The sequence below is a fragment of the Parasteatoda tepidariorum genome, chromosome 1 (genome assembly GCF_982258835.1).
Source record: "Parasteatoda tepidariorum strain Cologne lab strain chromosome 1, Ptep-v5.0, whole genome shotgun sequence".
NCBI lineage: Eukaryota > Metazoa > Arthropoda > Arachnida > Araneae > Theridiidae > Parasteatoda > Parasteatoda tepidariorum.
Genome location: NC_141755.1, coordinates 24962889 through 24981249, shown reverse-complemented (window position 1 = coordinate 24981249; position 18361 = coordinate 24962889). Strand labels below are relative to the sequence as shown.

Sequence of the window (18361 nt, the reverse complement as noted above, 5' to 3'; positions counted from 1 at the left end):
GTCATCCTAACATCTTAGTTGCGAAATTAAATTTTTAATTATCTGACCACGTGTGATTCACAGAACTATCCAACTAATTATTTCATTATATCTTTTACTCTTTCTTTATGATACCATGTAGTTTTCTTTCCGGAAAATATACTAAATTATTTTGTTTAATTTTTCACTCTAGCACGATTTCCAAGATATTATTTTTTGAAAATTAAAACGGGATAAAAATTAGCTTTCATTATTTTTAATGATAGTGGTATCAGGTTTAAGGATATGCGATGTAAGTCCCGTTTACTATAATACTATAAATGCATGAAATCATACAGCTTGAATAATTTATTTTAAGCAAATTATTTAAATATTTTAAGCAAGAAATGGTATAAAAATAAACTCGATCTAAATACTCCTAAAGTATACCCTAAAATATAGGTAGAATAAAATATATGTAGAATATATGTAGAAATTGGAATTGATCGATAAAAAATACCTTTTCAAACAACTTCGAGTAGAACGGAAACGCTAACTTGTTTGAAATAGCTGTCCTTGTAACTACTTAATTTCGATTCCTGGTGCTAGGGAACATTCCATTTTCACATTCGACTTTTGAAATTTCAAATGCTAAGGCTTGCAGCAAAAAAAAATGTACTGCATTAATTTTTTTCAGAAAGTTGTGAATTATTTTTTTTCAATCTAAGAACCTGCGCCTGTATCTTACGTAAGACTTATTTTAATATCGAGTGAAGTAATTTAATATGCTGTGTTACTAAATGGATAATCCCAAGAAACTGAATAGAAAATATTAAAACTTCATTAATTTAAAAAAATAATCGATAATAGAAATAGACATGTTTTGAGCGTCCAATAATTAAAGTCACAAGTCATTCACGCCAAACAAGTCGTGAGAATGGACGCTTATATTTGAACGCTTGAAACATGTTGACTTTTACTTTCCTCTTCCTATTTTTTGAAGGCAGTTGAATTTTTATTATCAATTATACTGTTTTTCATTTGGGTCTTGATCATTATTTTGATAAGGATTTTACGCTCGTTAAAGTAAACATATGCATTTTAATATTTTAACAGGATTCTCATGGTCTTTCAAAACGTAGGAGAACCGCAGCATCAATATTGTAAAAGTTATTCCTAACTTTAAAATTGAAATTTTGAGACAAGATATTTTGAGTTAATGAAATTGAATATTTTATCTTTTAAGTTTTTGTGCCCCCATTTCAGTACCTTACGAGCTCTGTTTAAAAAGAGAGCATCGTATCAGATATATGAAAGAAAACAAAAAACAAAAAAATCATAGTAGCAGTATTTGATGGTAAATGTAGCTTATCACAGTTGAAGAACATGCTGTACGACATTTTATGGTGAATTTGCGAACATAAGTTTCAGAATGTATCGAAACATGAAGATGCCATTTGCAAATCATCTTTATTCAAAGAAAACCATGTAATCTAAATATCTAGCAGAATGAAGCGAGTTTTTAAACAATGAATCATACAATATGCACCATATTATTTTAATATCTTATTCTTAAGCATAACATATTTCAATGTTTTTAAAATGCCACTTAACATTCAGCAATTCCTTGAGTTTAAGAAAAAATAAATATAGTAAATTATAGAAACCCTTGTGAATGTGCGTTAGAATTAATATACAATATACATTTTATTTTGAAGCACTTTTTTTGTTTCTACAAACATTCTTGCTTAGAAGAACTTACCTAGAACAAACTTTCTTGCTGGTAAAAATGATTATCTCTATAATTTTGTGTATAGCTATAATAAGTTATGAAAATTTGATTTCAGTATAAAATTCTCGTATAAGTATAGTAAAAACAACAACAAAAATTTAAATAATGTTGGATAAAAACTTTATGTATTTAAATTCTAAAAGCTTGGAAAATCATAAACAATTTATAAAGCGATTCAAATTTTCGTTTCAAAGCAGATTAAAAGAAAAAAACTTTGCTTTTTGGTTAGAAATCAGCTTAAAAATTATCTGTTACCTAGAGACTTCGAGATATTTTCGATTAACTATTAATTGAACCTCTCCGAGCAATCAAGAACATTATTTCATTTTTTTTACCGTCAGAGCTTGGTTACTTAGCAACCGAGTAAAATGAAGTATTCCTCTTTTAAATTAGTCTATGGGTTATCTTAAAATATTCATGTGCCGTTTCGACTCCAGTTTCCTGTTTTCTGGACTATCGACAAATATATAAGCCTTTATTGCGGCCCAATTTACGGCCCAATTTTTAAACAATTTTGTCGACTAACCCTATTTCAAGGGTTAGGATTCCAAATATGCAGAAATAAACATATGCTTATTAGGAGAAAGTACGTTTTTGTGTATGATTTCGTATCTTAATTAATAGTTAGCACTTATTAATTAGCATATTTTAGATCACCCCCAGAAACCAATAAAATTGACACTTAGTTAGTGAAAATCCGATCTTCAGAACGAAAGTTATTCAGGGTGATATCTTTTGTTTTGCGGACTGTACAGAGAAAATATGAAAAGTCAATTTTATGAAAACTTTATATTTTTGTGAGATAATCTTGTCGCCAATTTCGTAACAATGCAATTAAAAAACACTTTTTAAAAAATGGGTTATTTAGTCACATTTACAGAACAATGTTTTTTCTCTTGATAAACTCATTAAATCGAAGTCCGACTGTGAAAGTACTTCAAACTCTTTATATTTCGGTTTGAAAGGTTCTGCAAAATAATTTTTATTGCTTTTAAAGTGAACAAAATATAAACTCAACGAAATAAATATGATAGGTTAAGCTTTTTTTTAACTCTATAAGGAAAGCTACTTCTAAGAAATATTGCTAAACAAACATCATCATGGGAAAAGGAAGTTTTTTTTATTTTTTATTCAAGCTTTAAACTTTTTTTCAACAAGCTACAATCATAAAACCTGAATACTTTTGAATACTTCCATACATAGCACTTCAAGACAAGATTCTATAATTTTTTGTTTCAATACTACGAAAACTTAATCTTTTTCTTATTATGTTATGCATTAAATATTTCTTTTTAATTTAAGCCTGATTGTATTTATGAATTTTTTTTAGATGAAACGAATTTAATTTGAATTCTAAACTCCAAATGTTGGGTTAAGAACTTAATTCCTGCAGATTAAAAGTTTAATGTGTGGGAGAGTTCAGTTTTCTCTGTTAGTGTCCTCTCTGTTAGTCGTTTGGCGCGAATTTCTGTGCAAAAGTTGGTCGAATGAATTTTCGTCGAATCAATTTCGTTAAACTCAACTGAACAGTCAATTTTAAGTTTGACTACGAGTGATTCTTCCAGGTCTAGCACCCTCTCCATACATAGCACAAATATCATGAGCAGCTCTTGCAACCTTAATATCTTGAATAAAAACGAAAGGAAAATATTAAAAATGCTAGTTTCTTTATACTTGGCTTTAATTAATTAGAAAATTAATGCAATTTAACAATTAATCATTAATTACTCTTGGCATGCTAATAAAATAATTAACCTAACATAAACTAACTCGAACAAAAATAAGCGCAGATTCTAATCGAACAAAATATCCTCTTCCGGTTGTTAGAAATAATTATAACAAAACGCTTTAATGACATAAAAATTTTTAAGACTTAATAAAAAAGAAACGAACTTACCTGCGAACTAAATATTATAAAATTATGTTTAAGTAATTTTAAATAGAAAATATTAGTGAAATATTTCTGCGGCATGCCATAGTTTCCGAAACTTTTTCCAAGAATTCAAAATTGATTTATGTTCAACTATTTTAAAAGAAAAGTATTATGTGCAGAAAACTTTTATGACACCATTACCAAACATCTCTGATTTTGGAAGCATTGTGAAGAATGTCTAGTAATTTAGTCATAAATCTTTCGTCGGGCACTTAGCCAACAAATTCCAGTTTCCTGAACATGAAATAACATTAATCAGATTTAAAGCAAAGGTGAAAAATTTGCAGAAGTTAAAAATGAATTCTAAATTTAATTTTATCTTATTCTTAGCAATACATATAAATATGGCTCCTTAAACAACCAGTAAATATTGCAACCAAAGATTTTCCACCTTCTTATCATAAGTTTGAACAATTTTTTTAACCGCTTTAAAAGTTTGTGCAACAGTGGATTGTTCTGCGAATATATTTGTATCAAGTTATACGCACAGACGTATTATTTCGAGAAAAGCGATTTCTGCAACACTTTCTTTTTGTCACTTGTTTGGCCTTCCCTTTTTCTATTATTTAGCTATAGGAGTATTATTTTAAGCAAATATTCAAGTTGTAATCAATATGCACAGACGTATTCGTACGAGACGAGCGATTTCTGCAACACTTTCTTTTTGTCACTTGTTTGGCCTTTTCTTTTTCTATTATTTAGCTATAGGAGTGTTATTTTAAGCAAATATTCAAGTTGTAATCAATATGCACAAACGTACTCTTTCGAAATGAGCGATTTCTGCAACACTTTCTTTTTGTCACTTCTTAGGTCTTTTCTTTTTGTACTATTTAGCTATAGGAGAATTACTTTAAACAAATATTCAAGTTTTAATCAATTTAGGTACGCTGTTTCTTATGCAACAATTTAAAAAAAAAAAAAAGATTCTTGTTGGAAAAGTACAACAAAAACAGACATTAAATGTATCAAATGATTTCGCAGGAGAATCATTTTTGTTACATCTTAATAAATACGTGATCTTGCCTAATTGGGTAAAGGGCATTTCAGATTAGAAATTAGTTCTGCTGCTAAGGCTACAGATTTTTTTTAAAATGACATTTTCGCTGATTTTCGGTCGAAATGTACAAGTTTAAAAACATTATGTATAACAGAGGGTCCTGTAAATGTTCTTCTAGTGTAAAACTTCTAATGTAAATGTAAAACTTCTTGAAGACTTCCTCAAAAGCACATCATCAGTTGAAATTGCATAAGAACCCGTGCCCTCAAATATCATCGCACGCTGCTAGAGCCGCTTCCCTTTTATGACTTGCTTAGCATGGAGAAGCACCGTTTGCAAATTTAAAATCAGCTACTTAAAAGCATACAAAATTCGTTTAAACAAAAGTTTCTGCAGCAAAAAACAAAAATAAATGTTCCCCATTGTTATTTATGTGGAAAAAGACACAAACGTTATCGTAATCTGGCAAATCGCTATAGCATTGAAATCAGTTTGAATATCAGACACCAGCTTAGTTATTGCCATTCACCTGCTTTGGACTCAATTACGAAAATATGCTGGCATCGATGGCCTAATTTTGCAGTCATTGACCTCAAAAATGATTTTTCAGTATTCGTAACACTTATTTTATGTTTTCACATTTAAATATTTATCACTTTTAAAAATGTGCTTATTTTGGATAAAATTTAGACAAAAAATTTAAAAATATTTATTAAGGGTAATAAAGACAAAAAAACTCTGCATGGAATCCACGCAAGCATCGTATTAATTAATATAAAACTTGATAACTGGTTGTGCGTGCATTAATTTTTTTCAAACATTCTTAAAAGGTGGTCGAATCAAAACTGTTTTACTTAGTTTTAACGTTAAATAATCCACTTCATCGTAATGTTTCTTTTATGGTATTAGAGCATTTCATTATTTAGTTAATCACTACATTTTGGATGTGCATACGACTACTGCAGCTCTTATAATTCTTATTGAATAAATCTACTAATTTAAAATATCTGCTAATCTACTAATTTATTCAATAAATCTGCTAATTTTCTAGCAGTATTTTTTTCTGTGTATGTTTTTTCGTGGTTATGTTATATTATGGAGATTTTATAACTGAAACTTTTGACTAGCTCCAAATCAAGGACTCCAGCTTTTCAGCTTTTTTTGCGATTATGTGTTTTGCTTCTTATTTTCTTTTTTTAATTATTATTACTGAATTCTAGAGTCATTGGCATGTACCTAGGGATCTGAAATTGACTTGTTCACTTTATTTCCTTTTTTTCTTTCTTTTATTAATCGTATTCCACACTGTTTGAAATTTCTCAGTAAACTTAATTTGTTCAACAGGGTGCATACTATAGGCTACTTCGTCAGTCTTACGACTGGCTGAATAGGAGTTCGAATCCCTGCTTTTTTGTAGTAACCGTCGCTGAACATCCGACCTAATTTTGGTTTTACGACAACTAATGTTCAACTCTGTAGCCTTGTAATTTTGAACCAATCCATAAGACAAGGAAACTCCTGGATCAGTACCTCCAGAGGTATGATTTGTTATGGGACATGGAAGACTTTGAGACTCGACAGACTTAACGTGCATCAGTCACCATTTAAAACACGGGGAGTCTTCGGCCGGCGGAGATCGATCCCAAGACCACTCGGACATGGACGCAGTGCCCTACCAACCAGGCTATCCCGGCCTTCGAATCCCAGTTTAGACATTACAATGACTCTTGTCACTGTTCATTTTACCACACACAACCTAAGTCCAATATCCAATTAAATATGGTTTTGAAACCACGCTAGTTGTAAGTAATTAAAAATACCATGTAATTTTGCGTTTATTGTATTTTGAGTATACCAGTTGATAATGGTTTCAAAACCGTAGAGGTAAAGAATTGTTCCTAAATCCCAAACTTTACGGTCAATCTGATGCACAGACTGCAGTGGTAGTTTCATCATAATTTTGAAATAGAAATTCTAACAGTGTTTTGAATCGGATATGTATTAAAAAAATATTTTTAAAAAATTGACTCACTTTTTTTTGCCCTCAAAAAAGTTTAAAAAAGCAAAATATTGCATAAGGGGATAGTTTTTCTTTTTTTTTTTAAACGTAAAAGATTTCGTGCATAATATTTCGTTTCTTCATATTAACGTACGTTTTTGTCAGTCGAGGAAATTTATATTCATTTATTTAAATCAACTAAAGCAAATCTTGATTTTCACATTTTTAGAGACTAAAATAAACCGTATAGCACTAAGGGTAAATGATCCATTAGTTAAAGTCAGAAGAGTCCATTTTCGGAATGTGTTTTTTTTCCCTCACTTTTCCCATTTCCAGTCGATGTCGTTTCCCCATTTCAGACGTGACTAAAATTTTAACACTTTCCAAACGTCAGCGAAAAAAAAGAAATGATTGATAGGGAGATGGAAGAGCTAACCCTATTTCTAGTTCTAAAATCCTGGTACGCTTTAAGTTCAAATTCTTGTCCATAATAACACTGACATTTCGGGAGAAGATGAGGATTTCTTTTCCTACTTTTCTCTCTTATATTTTTGGAAATTTTTGAAGCGCTTTGAAAATTTCATGACAATAGCCACGGAGCGTTAAAAATCTAGATTTTCGTTCGGGCATATCCTTTCCCTGCAGAAATATTTCAGCAACATATTCTATCACTTTTTTTTTTACTTTCTTTCTTTTCTTTAAAGAATGTGATTCTGGCGTTTTCTGCGGGTAGCGAAATTGGGAATTCCTACAGGTCATAAATTTCGTATTTGGAGACGCAGCAACCATAATGCTGGGGGATACAACTTTTAGGTCTGATATAAAAGCTGTTTTAAAACAAAATAAAAATATAAAATTTGGAGAAAAAAAATGTGTTTGCTCTATGCGTTTTATTGCTTATGGCCGACCTAAAGAAAAATCTCCTACGTTACATATAGAGCTTTCACTTTAGTAAAAGTTTGTTAACCTTGGATGTAACTTTCTTTAACAGTATTTCTAAACTTTTGCTTCTAGAAACTTATTACAAAAGTGACTTTCCTCCCATGATGCATTTTCTGTTATTATAATATACGAAGAAAAAAATTCTGGTAAAATTATGGTAATGATATTTTTGGTTTAAAAAAAACAAATTGGGATTTATAAAACCAAAATATACAGTTTTTAAACCATTCATCCATTTTATTTCCTGTAATTGTTTTAATGATTTTATACAAGCGAAGTAAATGAAATATTTATACATATTTTTAGATGTCTTAACAAAAATAGCACATACATCATCTTATATAAAGACGCTAAGGAATAACTGATAAAAAAAATCTAACATTTTTGGTTAATTTTTAGAGACATTTATTTATAGGAGATGCCGGAGTTAATGCAAAATATTTAAATGTTAACGAGTTTTATATAAATTTCAAAATCATTTCTGACTGACTAAATTATCTTTTTATGTTTCGGGTTTCATTAAATTTACAGAATAGTTTTCGTGATAAACCATCATTTGAAATATTTTTTATACACAAAAGTAATTTTTCTAAATGATTAAGTAGATGTAGCAAATTTTAGTTTGTAAACGAAATATTAACTTTTCCTTATAAAGTACTCACTGAATGGGTCAAAAAATTTATAAAATTAGAAAAAAAATTTAAAAAAAAATTTTAAAACAAAATAAGAATAATCTGTAACCACATTTTTTTTCCAGAATTCATAAGTTTTTTTTATCACTATACATAAAGTACATAATATATCAGTACAGTGGAATTTTTAATTAAAGCATTTTAATAATTATATTTTTAACACATTTAATACTGAATTTGGTCCAGCTAGGCCATTTTGTAGTTTATTTATTTATTTATTTGCGTTTAAAAATGCATGAAATTATGAGAGTAATTTTTTCCACGATAATATTAAGTTTTATTAAAAACATCGTTTAAAATCCCTAATGGTACAATTTTTATAGCAACCTATGCACGTTTCGCTGTCCTATTGGCACACCCTTATCAGTAAGATAAATGACAGGGTGCTAAATCAGAAATGTTGTAATCCAACCGATCTTATGTCTCACAAAAGAAATAAGTTGCAGCTAAAGTTAAAGCTTTAAATTGACAGTAAAAAGAAAATAATGATTTTCAAATGTTTGAAAAATACTATGCAGCAAAAAGATTATGAAAATGAAAGTTTTTGTTACTGATGATGGGAAAATTTTCCTAAAAACCCAGGTCTGTGCAAGATTTAATCTTTCATCTCATAACCATTAATATTTTGCGAGTAAACAAAGTGTGTTGCACGCATGCGTATGAAATGCAATTTGTAAAATTAAAAAAAAAATGGAAGTCAAAATTATTTTTAACATTTTTTTCAATAAATTATTATTCCTATTTTTTCTTTTACTTAAGAACTGTGAAATAAATTTTTTTTTGAAAATGACTTTAATTTTTTTGTTTTAAAGATCATCATCGAAATTCTCAGAAATAGCTATACTATTAATCAGTAATACCTCGCTAATCAGTAATAGCTGTAAGTTGAGATTTCCAAAAATTAAAGTCTTTATTACATTTTCTTTCAGAATTATTAAAATTTTTGTAATATTAGTGTATTAAATAAAAGTATTAGTTTCTATAAAGCCGAATCCTTCTTAAACTGTTTTTCCTTTATGATATCGTATAATTTTATGCAAATATGCAAGCATTTTTCATCGCACATTATATTTACAATAAAGCATCGAAAATACAACTTCGAAGCTGAATTTATTTCATTAAAATCTCTAAAAATGTATCTTATTCCAAAATTATACTATTATGCTATATCGGAAAATTGCTTTATATTAGTATTTATTATCTAAGAACTCTTCTTTTATATAAGAACTCATCGAATTTTTTTAATGAATTTGAAAGTTTACTTTATAAAATATATATTAATATAGTTTTATGATAAATATTTTTTCATTTTAAAGAAATAACTGAAACTTGCATTCAATATGCAATAAAAAAGTATTTACCAAAAAATATTTAAGAAAAAAATTAGTTGGGAAGTACTAACAACGGTTTTTTAAGTTACAACATTTTACAACTTTTCTTATGATTTGAAATAGTGGTGAAAAATGTTAGATATATTTAAAGTTCTGCCTTCTTGACGAATTTCGTAGCTGAATTTCCAATCCGATGAGCAAAGCGTTTCGTTAAAAGAACACTAACATTGGATTCTCTGTTTGAAATCAGAGAAAAAAGAAAATGTAAAAAACTATGTTCGCTTTTTCCGTTCGACTGTACTTTATAAACGGTTTTTGGATGGTTTCATCTTTATTTTTAGATTCCTAGAACTGTAACGTTTCAGTAGTTTGGAAAGTATCCAATTCTAGGTTTCGATCGGGGCAGCTGTTTTGTCCCCACTAACCCACTTTTTATACCCTTTCTTCCAATTTTTATTTTAAAACAAAATGAAAAATTTGAAAAAAAAACTGCCTCGGAATTACAGGAAAATACTCTTTCTTTAAAAAAATATCTGTAACCTTCAAATCCTTTATAGAGGATGTCAATTTTATTATAAATGACTAAATAGAATTATAAGCTAAAATTGCAAAATTTTAAGCAAAGAAAAACGTCTTATATTAATAGTTTCATTAGATTGAAAATTTGTAATTTTTTCTCAATTGTTTTTCTAAACAGAAAAAAAGAGTATAGTCAAAACTACCAGACTATGGTAACTTTACCATATCTAAGGGAACACTAGAAATGTACGGTAATTTTTACCGAAATAATTTTGCCAATATTAACAATAAAATATTGTTTTATAACACGTGATAAAATTTGGTAAATGTGGTCAAATGAGGTAATTTTATGATGATGCCTTAGAGCATGGCATAAAAACCATTTATAATGTGTTAATTTTAATTTTCAGTTTTGTATTTTTTATTAAATGTGTGGAAATAAGAGCAATTATTTCTAAAACCAGAATTTCTGGACAACCGTTACCATGTGAACTGAAAAATTACCAAATGAATGGTTTAAATACAGTACATTTTATTTTCATTAACCAGAATTTGTTTTTTTTTACCAGAAATGTAATTACCATACAGTTTGGTAATTTTACCAGAATTTGTATCTACGTGTATGAAGCAGATAAAGCACTATTGAAAATTCGCAAAATTAAAACTTTAAATTAACAAGTAGAGTAAAATAACTAGAATCCGTAAATTCAGAATCTAATTATATTGAATTATATTAAGATATAGCGATATCTATTTCGCCAAGTTATATTAGCTTTCTTTTATCTTTTATAATTATTGCCTTAGAATATGCGTTATTGTAGACCCTTTGTCATTATTCGTTATAAGAGCTAGCGGTGCACTTTAAAAAATTTAATTTCTATTTAACGTTCAGTGAATGGCAAAGAGTGTTTTAGTCACTGACCGTAAAAATGAGTTATTACCCGAAAAGTTAACATCTCCATTAGATTACTGAACAAAGTTATGCTTGCAAATGTTATCTTCAGTTTGGTCATGAACCGTGAAATGAGGCAAAACATGCTGGTACTACCATCCTTCCAAGAGTGAGAGAGTTTCGTGTTCGTTGTCTGAGGTCACCATTGTAACAAGAATGAGAGAGCGAAAGAGAAATGTCCTTTAGCTCTGGCTGGGATCGAACCCGGAACTTTTGCCTCTCTAGCTTGATTCTGTAACTTAGGGAAAATGTGTACATCCCAGGACTGAGTTTGAAGAATCTTAACGTCATAAGCGTATTAATTAAGGTTTATTTCTACACTAATTTTGAAGTTCAAGTCAATTGCAGATGTATTAGGCTTTATTTTTTCTCTTAGATAAGAACCGGCCGTATAAATTAATGACATATCCGAATTTCACTGAAATTTCTTAGAATTTATTGAATTTTAAAACTAAATTTTTTTTTTAAAACTTTATAAAAGTTTTCTGTTACTGCCTACAGTTTGAAGATAACTTTTTCTTGTTTATTTAGTTACAAGTGAACTATGGTCTGAAAGATGATGCGAAAACCATAAATTTTATAATTGTAAACAGGGTAGTTCTTTATTGTGGTTTTTAAAATAATATTATTGAAATTTGATATTCTGTTTACGTTTAAACAAATTTCATCTTTTTGTATTATGCTATACCTATTTTTGATTTCATTATATAATAAAAGGTGAACAAAAGTAATTACTTTTCATTACTTATTTTTATTACATTGTACAAGGCATATCTCAATATCCAAAATTAAAAGCAGAATCATTTTTAAATTTTTGTTATCTTATTGTAATATCGGAAGGATTTTAATGAGCCTGTTTTTTTGTTTATTTTATCTGCTTTAAACGAAAAAAAAACTGATGACATAAAAGTTCTCTCCATTGACACAATTTTTTTTCCATTAAGAGCAACATTGACCATGACGTCAGCTTACTTGAGTTGGACACAAAATCGATAGCTTTTAGTTGTTTCGTGGAATATTGGAATACGGTAATACGAGTGATACACAAAAGGAAAAGTTAACTTATTGAGACAAAAGTACTTTTCAAACTATAAAAACAATTTCTCGATTGAAAATTCTTGAACATTTAATGAATGAAACTTCTTGAAATTTGATCCAGTTTAATGAATGATTCTTGAACTAAATAAAAGTTCTTGAAAACTGATTCCATTTTACGAATGAAAATTTACCAAACCGGAACATAAAGGTATATTTTTGAATAAAAAAATGAAGAAAAAGCTTTTCTCAAAATTTAACGTGTTTTTATTTTTAAATAATCTTATGCAGCTGAAACTCCGTTCTGTGTAAGACAAGAATGGTACACAACAGTTAAAACAAAAATAGTAAACAATGAACAGTCATCGTAAAATAAGAGTAAAAACAAAAACAGTACATAAACAATCATAGTAAAATACGGGTAAAAACAATAATAGTAAAAAATGAACAACACTGAAAGGCATATACTGACATGATTAAAATAATTTTTTTATTATGATTTGTTGCCCTCCATGGTGATTTCACGTTATAAAATTAAGCTAAACACTTTTGAAATTTCAATTCATTAAAATATTAATATAACATCAGCTATACTCAGTATCATTTGGCATATTACTGACGCTCATTAAAATTTATGAAATCCAGTACTTATCCTTTTCGGGAAACCGTAAAAAAACCATTACCTTAGTATCTATATTAGATACATCGGCACTTATTTTAGCTTTTTTGGCACCTGTTAAAACAACACCAATTACCATAGCATCAGTTGTACCATCAAAATTAATTAAGCCTCATTCGCGCCCATAATAGTTCGGCAATTTTTTTCGGAATTCCTTCAAAGAATCGTTAATTTTCGCCATTAAGTTTGCTTTTTCATGCATGACTTGTTTTTCGTTTATAGTTGGCATTAATCTATTGCGTTTGATGGAAACTTATTTCAAACTCCTAACAATGAGCCTAATCTCGCGAATTTTAATAAATTTAAACAGCCTAATTCTGTTATGTAGCTTTCAAATGACATCTAAGTTAAACATTGACCTTTCCAGGAATAACGAATAAAATATAAATATGTGTTAAAGAACGGGGCATAAGCTCTTTTTCTATTAAACAGAGCTGTTACCTAGCAAATATTATTATCTCTCTACATTAAAAAAATCTCCTGGAGCCCCCACAACAGTCACTGTTTTTGGTATTCAACTTAAATTTACATTTTGTTTTGCTGAGGATAAATTATAAGACTTAGAAATTAAAATTCCTATTGTGTGAAAAAAATGTAGTGAGATTACAATCTCTAATTAATTTGAGAATTGTTAACTTTCAAACTTGTAAAACAAATATCATACGGACCGCTCTACAGGTCGCAAAAATCCAACTAAGGAATTAAAATTCGGTATGCAGAAAGGTACAGAAATAATTATGAACTTAACGCAAAGTTTTTTTCTTTCTTTCTTTTTTTTTTGAAATTTTAATCTGTTTGAAGCTATTGCAATTGTAAGTGTGTTTTTTTTTGTTTTAGGCTACGCTGCGTTTTGTTTCACAAAATCTATAACATTTGAAAAACTTGAATTACGAAGGTATGCAGAAAAAGAGCAAGGAGTAAGATCGAAATAAAAAAATTTAAGATTTCTTTTAAAAGAATCCCGCTATTCAAAATTTACAAGGCATTACTTCGATGTATACATTGGAAACCGCTTGTTTCAAACTAAATAAAAATAAATATTTTAATAACATTTTTAAGCTATTCTTAGACTTATATGAGTATTATAGTATATTTTCATGAAATATTAACCTTAAGGACAATTCTCACAAACATTTGTCTGACTTGGATCTAACGATCAGAGAGTCAGCATCTTCTAAAGAAAATCTTTAAGAATTAATATTTTTTAAGTATTTTTAACCATATATGTGTATTTTCATAAAATATGGGCGTCATATTTTATGAAAATACACATTTATGAAGCTAATTTTAACAGAAACCCGCAATTCTGAAAGATTTAAAATACTCGCTAAATGTCCATTTTTATGTTACTTTGATATATATCCTGGAAAGTGCGTGTTTTGGACTAAATAAAACTATTTTAAAAATATATGTACTTCCAACATTTTAAGATATATATGGGTATTTTAAGAGAATATCTTGCTCATGTTTTAGAATTAAATCAGTTTTAAAAAACTCCTACTGGTGAAAAAAATTTAAAAAGTTCGCTAATTGTCCATTTCAATGTTACTTCGATATATACCCTGGAAATTGTGCGTTTCGGTTTAAATAAAACTATCTTAAAAATATTCTTTAAAGATATTCAGACATATATTAATATTTTCAATGAATATGACACACATATTTTACTATGAAATCAGTTTTAAAAAATGCGGCTATTCAAAACAATTTTAAAAAATCCCCGATGTGTCCATTGTAATGTTACTTCGATGTATACACGGCGAATTGCGTGTTTCTGTATAAATAAAACTATTTTTATATATTCTTTAAGTATTTCTTGTCATATATAAATATATTTTCATAGAAAATGACACCCATATTTTAGTATGAAATCAGTTTTAAAAGAATCCCGCTATCCAAAAAAAAAAAAGAATCAAAAAGTGTTCATTGTAATGTTACTTCGATATGTACGTTGGAAATTGCGTGTTTCGATGTAAATAAAAGAATTTTAAAACTATTCTTAAACTATTTTTGGACACATGGGTATTTTTAAAGTATGTAACTTGAATATTTTAATATAAAATCAGTTTTACAAGAATTCCGCGGATCAACAATTTTAAAAATTCACGAACTCTCTATTAAAATGTTGCTTAGATAAACTTAAATCTTCGTCTTTCGTACTAAGTGAAACTATTTTAAAAATTAAATATTTGGAAAAAACGGGACTGTCTACAGTTTAGTTTATAGCAATGACTGATGCTAAACCAATGCAAAAACTTAATTTTGCATTGATTCGCTTTGCATAATGCAAAAAAGACAACTCTCCCAAGCAGACTATTTTAATATTTAAATGATTCTGGAGTTAGGAGGATAAAATGGCTTTTTGCAACCAACCACTGTTCGAAATTAAGGACGATAGAACGAATGGTTCTGGAATTACAAAAAAAAAAATTCCCGGTCAGACACACACACACAAACTCTCCATTTTATTATTATAAACTATATTTAAACAAGCAAATCATACTCATTCATTGATCTTGTGAAATTATCGAAATCTTTATATAAACTTTATTCCTAAAAATCAACATTTGAATAATAAAATTCTCGAAAGCATTCATAAATCTTTCTGAATCTCATATAATATTGACAAATAAGACTGCCTCAAGAAATGAGGGATGTCTTCGTAGTCCAACAAAAATAAAAAACAAAAAATAATTCTAATAACCACTTTTTTATGTATTTAGTTAAGTGTTAACTTTTTAAAAAAAAAGTTTAAGATTGCATAGACTTCAAAATTGAATTGGTTATTACTAACTCTGCTTCTGCAAGAGCCAAAAAACCGTTGAAAAAAAATATTGATTAGTTTTGAAACTTTGAACTAAGCCATTAAATATGTCATAATGTTCTCAAAATAAAAAAATTACGAATTTTCAACACGACTTTCTCCTACAAAATTTATATCACACATGAATTAAGAAAAAGAAGTATCCAATCTTTGGGCACAATTCGAACTATTATCTAGTAATAGAAGCATAGCACTGAATTCCAACTCAGTGATAGAATATTTATCTTGTAGTTCGATTTAATGTGAGCACAAAAGGCTTTTAATCAAGCCCCCTACAGTTTCTTTTCAAGAAGTTGAATTTTGATATTTTTATTATATGTACATGGGATAAATATTCCCACATGTAAACTAGCTACACGTAGTTTTTATTCCATATCATTATAACTTGCCAGAGAGTCTTTCTATAAGAACAGACAACGCTTCAGATGAATAAAATTTCAGATGCTTTAATATACAGATGTAAATTTGATTTTTAACAAATACGTGATTTTTTACTTTAGGAACTTGAACAAAATTTATGTTTAAACACTGAATGAAACTTATACCTTTGCTGCCGATTGTAAGTTATTGATAACATGCATTAAGTAATAAAAAATAAGTACTAGGTAACATGCATTATGTCGATCTTAAACTGATGCATGGTTTTTCCTTGCTTTGTAACTTGTACTTAAACAAAATTTATATTTAAACACTGAATGAAACTTATACCTTCTTTATCATTTGAAAGTAATAGATTACATACATTATGTCTATCTTGAACTGATGCTTAGTTTATGACTTGTACTTAGACTAAGTAATGAATATTTAAAATAATGATTTAAACTTATGACTTAAACTTCCTTGCCTATTGGATTAAATTACCAATTCTCCAACGAGATTTTATATTTATTTATTAATTTTCACTTAAACTAAATTTATAGTTAAAACAACGAATGAAACTTATGAAACGTGCTTTTTTATTGAAAGTAATATGTAAAAAAATCTATGAAAAATTGAACTTGAACTGAAACGTGATTTTATACATACTTATTCAGTAGCATACACTTAGAGTAAATTCATATTTAAAATAACGAATGAGACTTATAATAATTTGTGTGTTTATTGAAGGTAATAGGCAACATACGTTATGACCACCTTGAACTGATGAGAGATTTTAGATTTATTTAGTTGCGTGTGCTTATATTAAATTTATATTTCGAACAGAAAATGTCATTACATGCACTCATAAGTACACAAAAATATAAAAATGCTCTCAAATAAGATACGGCTTAACATCACAGCACAAAATCCATTATCATAGCGAAATGCATTTTCTCTCGTTCCGAAATAAGAAAAAATAGATAAAAAAAATATGTTCTAAATGTGTGCGTATAAAGTATTGATGATTTTATCAAGCACTTAAAGGATAAAAGCAAAGAGTATTTTTTTAGCGTTCGGGGAAAGTCATTTAGATTTAAACGATAATGCTCACGGCGTCTTTTTCAAAGTACTGTGAAATTCATTTTCTTCCTCTTCTATAAGAATAGAATGATAAATTATGACATACACTTAATGTACTGTATAATTTTCTTTTTCTATTTATGAAATAAAAACCTAAATATGTGTATGGTAAAATATAAAAGCTACTTACGTTGCTCTATTTTAAGTATAATTATGACTTTTAAAAACCGGAGAACAATATTTTCTAATTTACGATGTTTATAAATAAAAATAAAGAAGTAAGACAACAAAAAAAATTTAACAAATATAATAATATAGGGCTTACGTTTCTGTCTAAACTAATGAAATGCGTATGTTGTCTGGAAATAAAAAATACATAAAAAAGTAACAAATCCTGAGATGGGTTAATATTTTCTTCATTAAAATGTAAATTTTTCTAAAAAAGTATAAAACATGGGGAAAATATCTTTAAGTCATTTTCTTTACTACAGTATAATGTATGTATTTTCTAAAAATATAAAATTAGAAAGAGAAAATTACAAATCGCAAAAGTTTATGCAGACAAAACTAGTGCGCTTAAAGGAAAATTTAATCCTAATTAAGAGCGCAAAAGTTTTACCCATTTAATTAATACTCTAACGAAATTATGTCGAAATAATAAATTATGTCGTTTCTTGGGTTCACTTGACAAATTCAGAAGTTTGGTAGTTTTAATTATAGGTCAAATTACCGAATTTGACCTAAAAATGGTCGATTCATCAAACAATTCTCTTCACCAAACAAAACAACGTTACCAAATTCTTTCGTTTGAATATTATCAATAAGTGAATTATTTTACCATCGACAATAATTCATAAGATCTTTTCTTTGTTGATAGACCGAGTGAGTTATTACATCAATAATATTTACCTGAAGCCTTTCTCAATTATTCAAAATATTGAGCATCATTTAATGAACAATAAACTAATTTGAGATTGTAATTACACTTTTATATCAAAATAAAATAACATAAACCGTCTTTGTTGTCATCTTCTAAGTATAATTAACATCTAGCGAATCATTATCACCTTAACAACTATATACTTCTAAGGTACAATAATAGACTTTTCTTTCAAAAATTGAGGTCAAATAACCGGCATCAGTAAAGTTTACAATAAAGAACATTTTTTAAATTTACTGTTTGAAAACCGTATACTACTAGTAGTGCTAAAAACCATGAATACAAAACTATGTGGTTTTTTAACCATTTATAACTAGCATGGTTTCAA

The 18361-nt window shown here is 28.2% G+C and overlaps 1 protein-coding gene and 1 long non-coding RNA gene across 4 annotated transcripts in view; one reads left to right on the top strand and one right to left on the bottom strand.

Annotated features, from left to right (window-relative positions):
• The window catches only part of LOC122269283 (uncharacterized), a 123857-nt gene extending 119954 nt beyond the window's left edge, over positions 1–3903 (bottom strand). Inside the window, exon 1 of the long non-coding RNA XR_011636642.2 lies at positions 3648–3903. This is a non-coding gene — a long non-coding RNA (uncharacterized LOC122269283). The remainder of the gene's footprint in view (positions 1–3647) is intronic.
• Positions 1–18361, top strand: part of LOC107437872 (calcium-activated potassium channel slowpoke-like) — a 222539-nt gene that overhangs the window by 51900 nt on the left and 152278 nt on the right. The gene's annotated exons all lie outside the window — the stretch shown is intronic.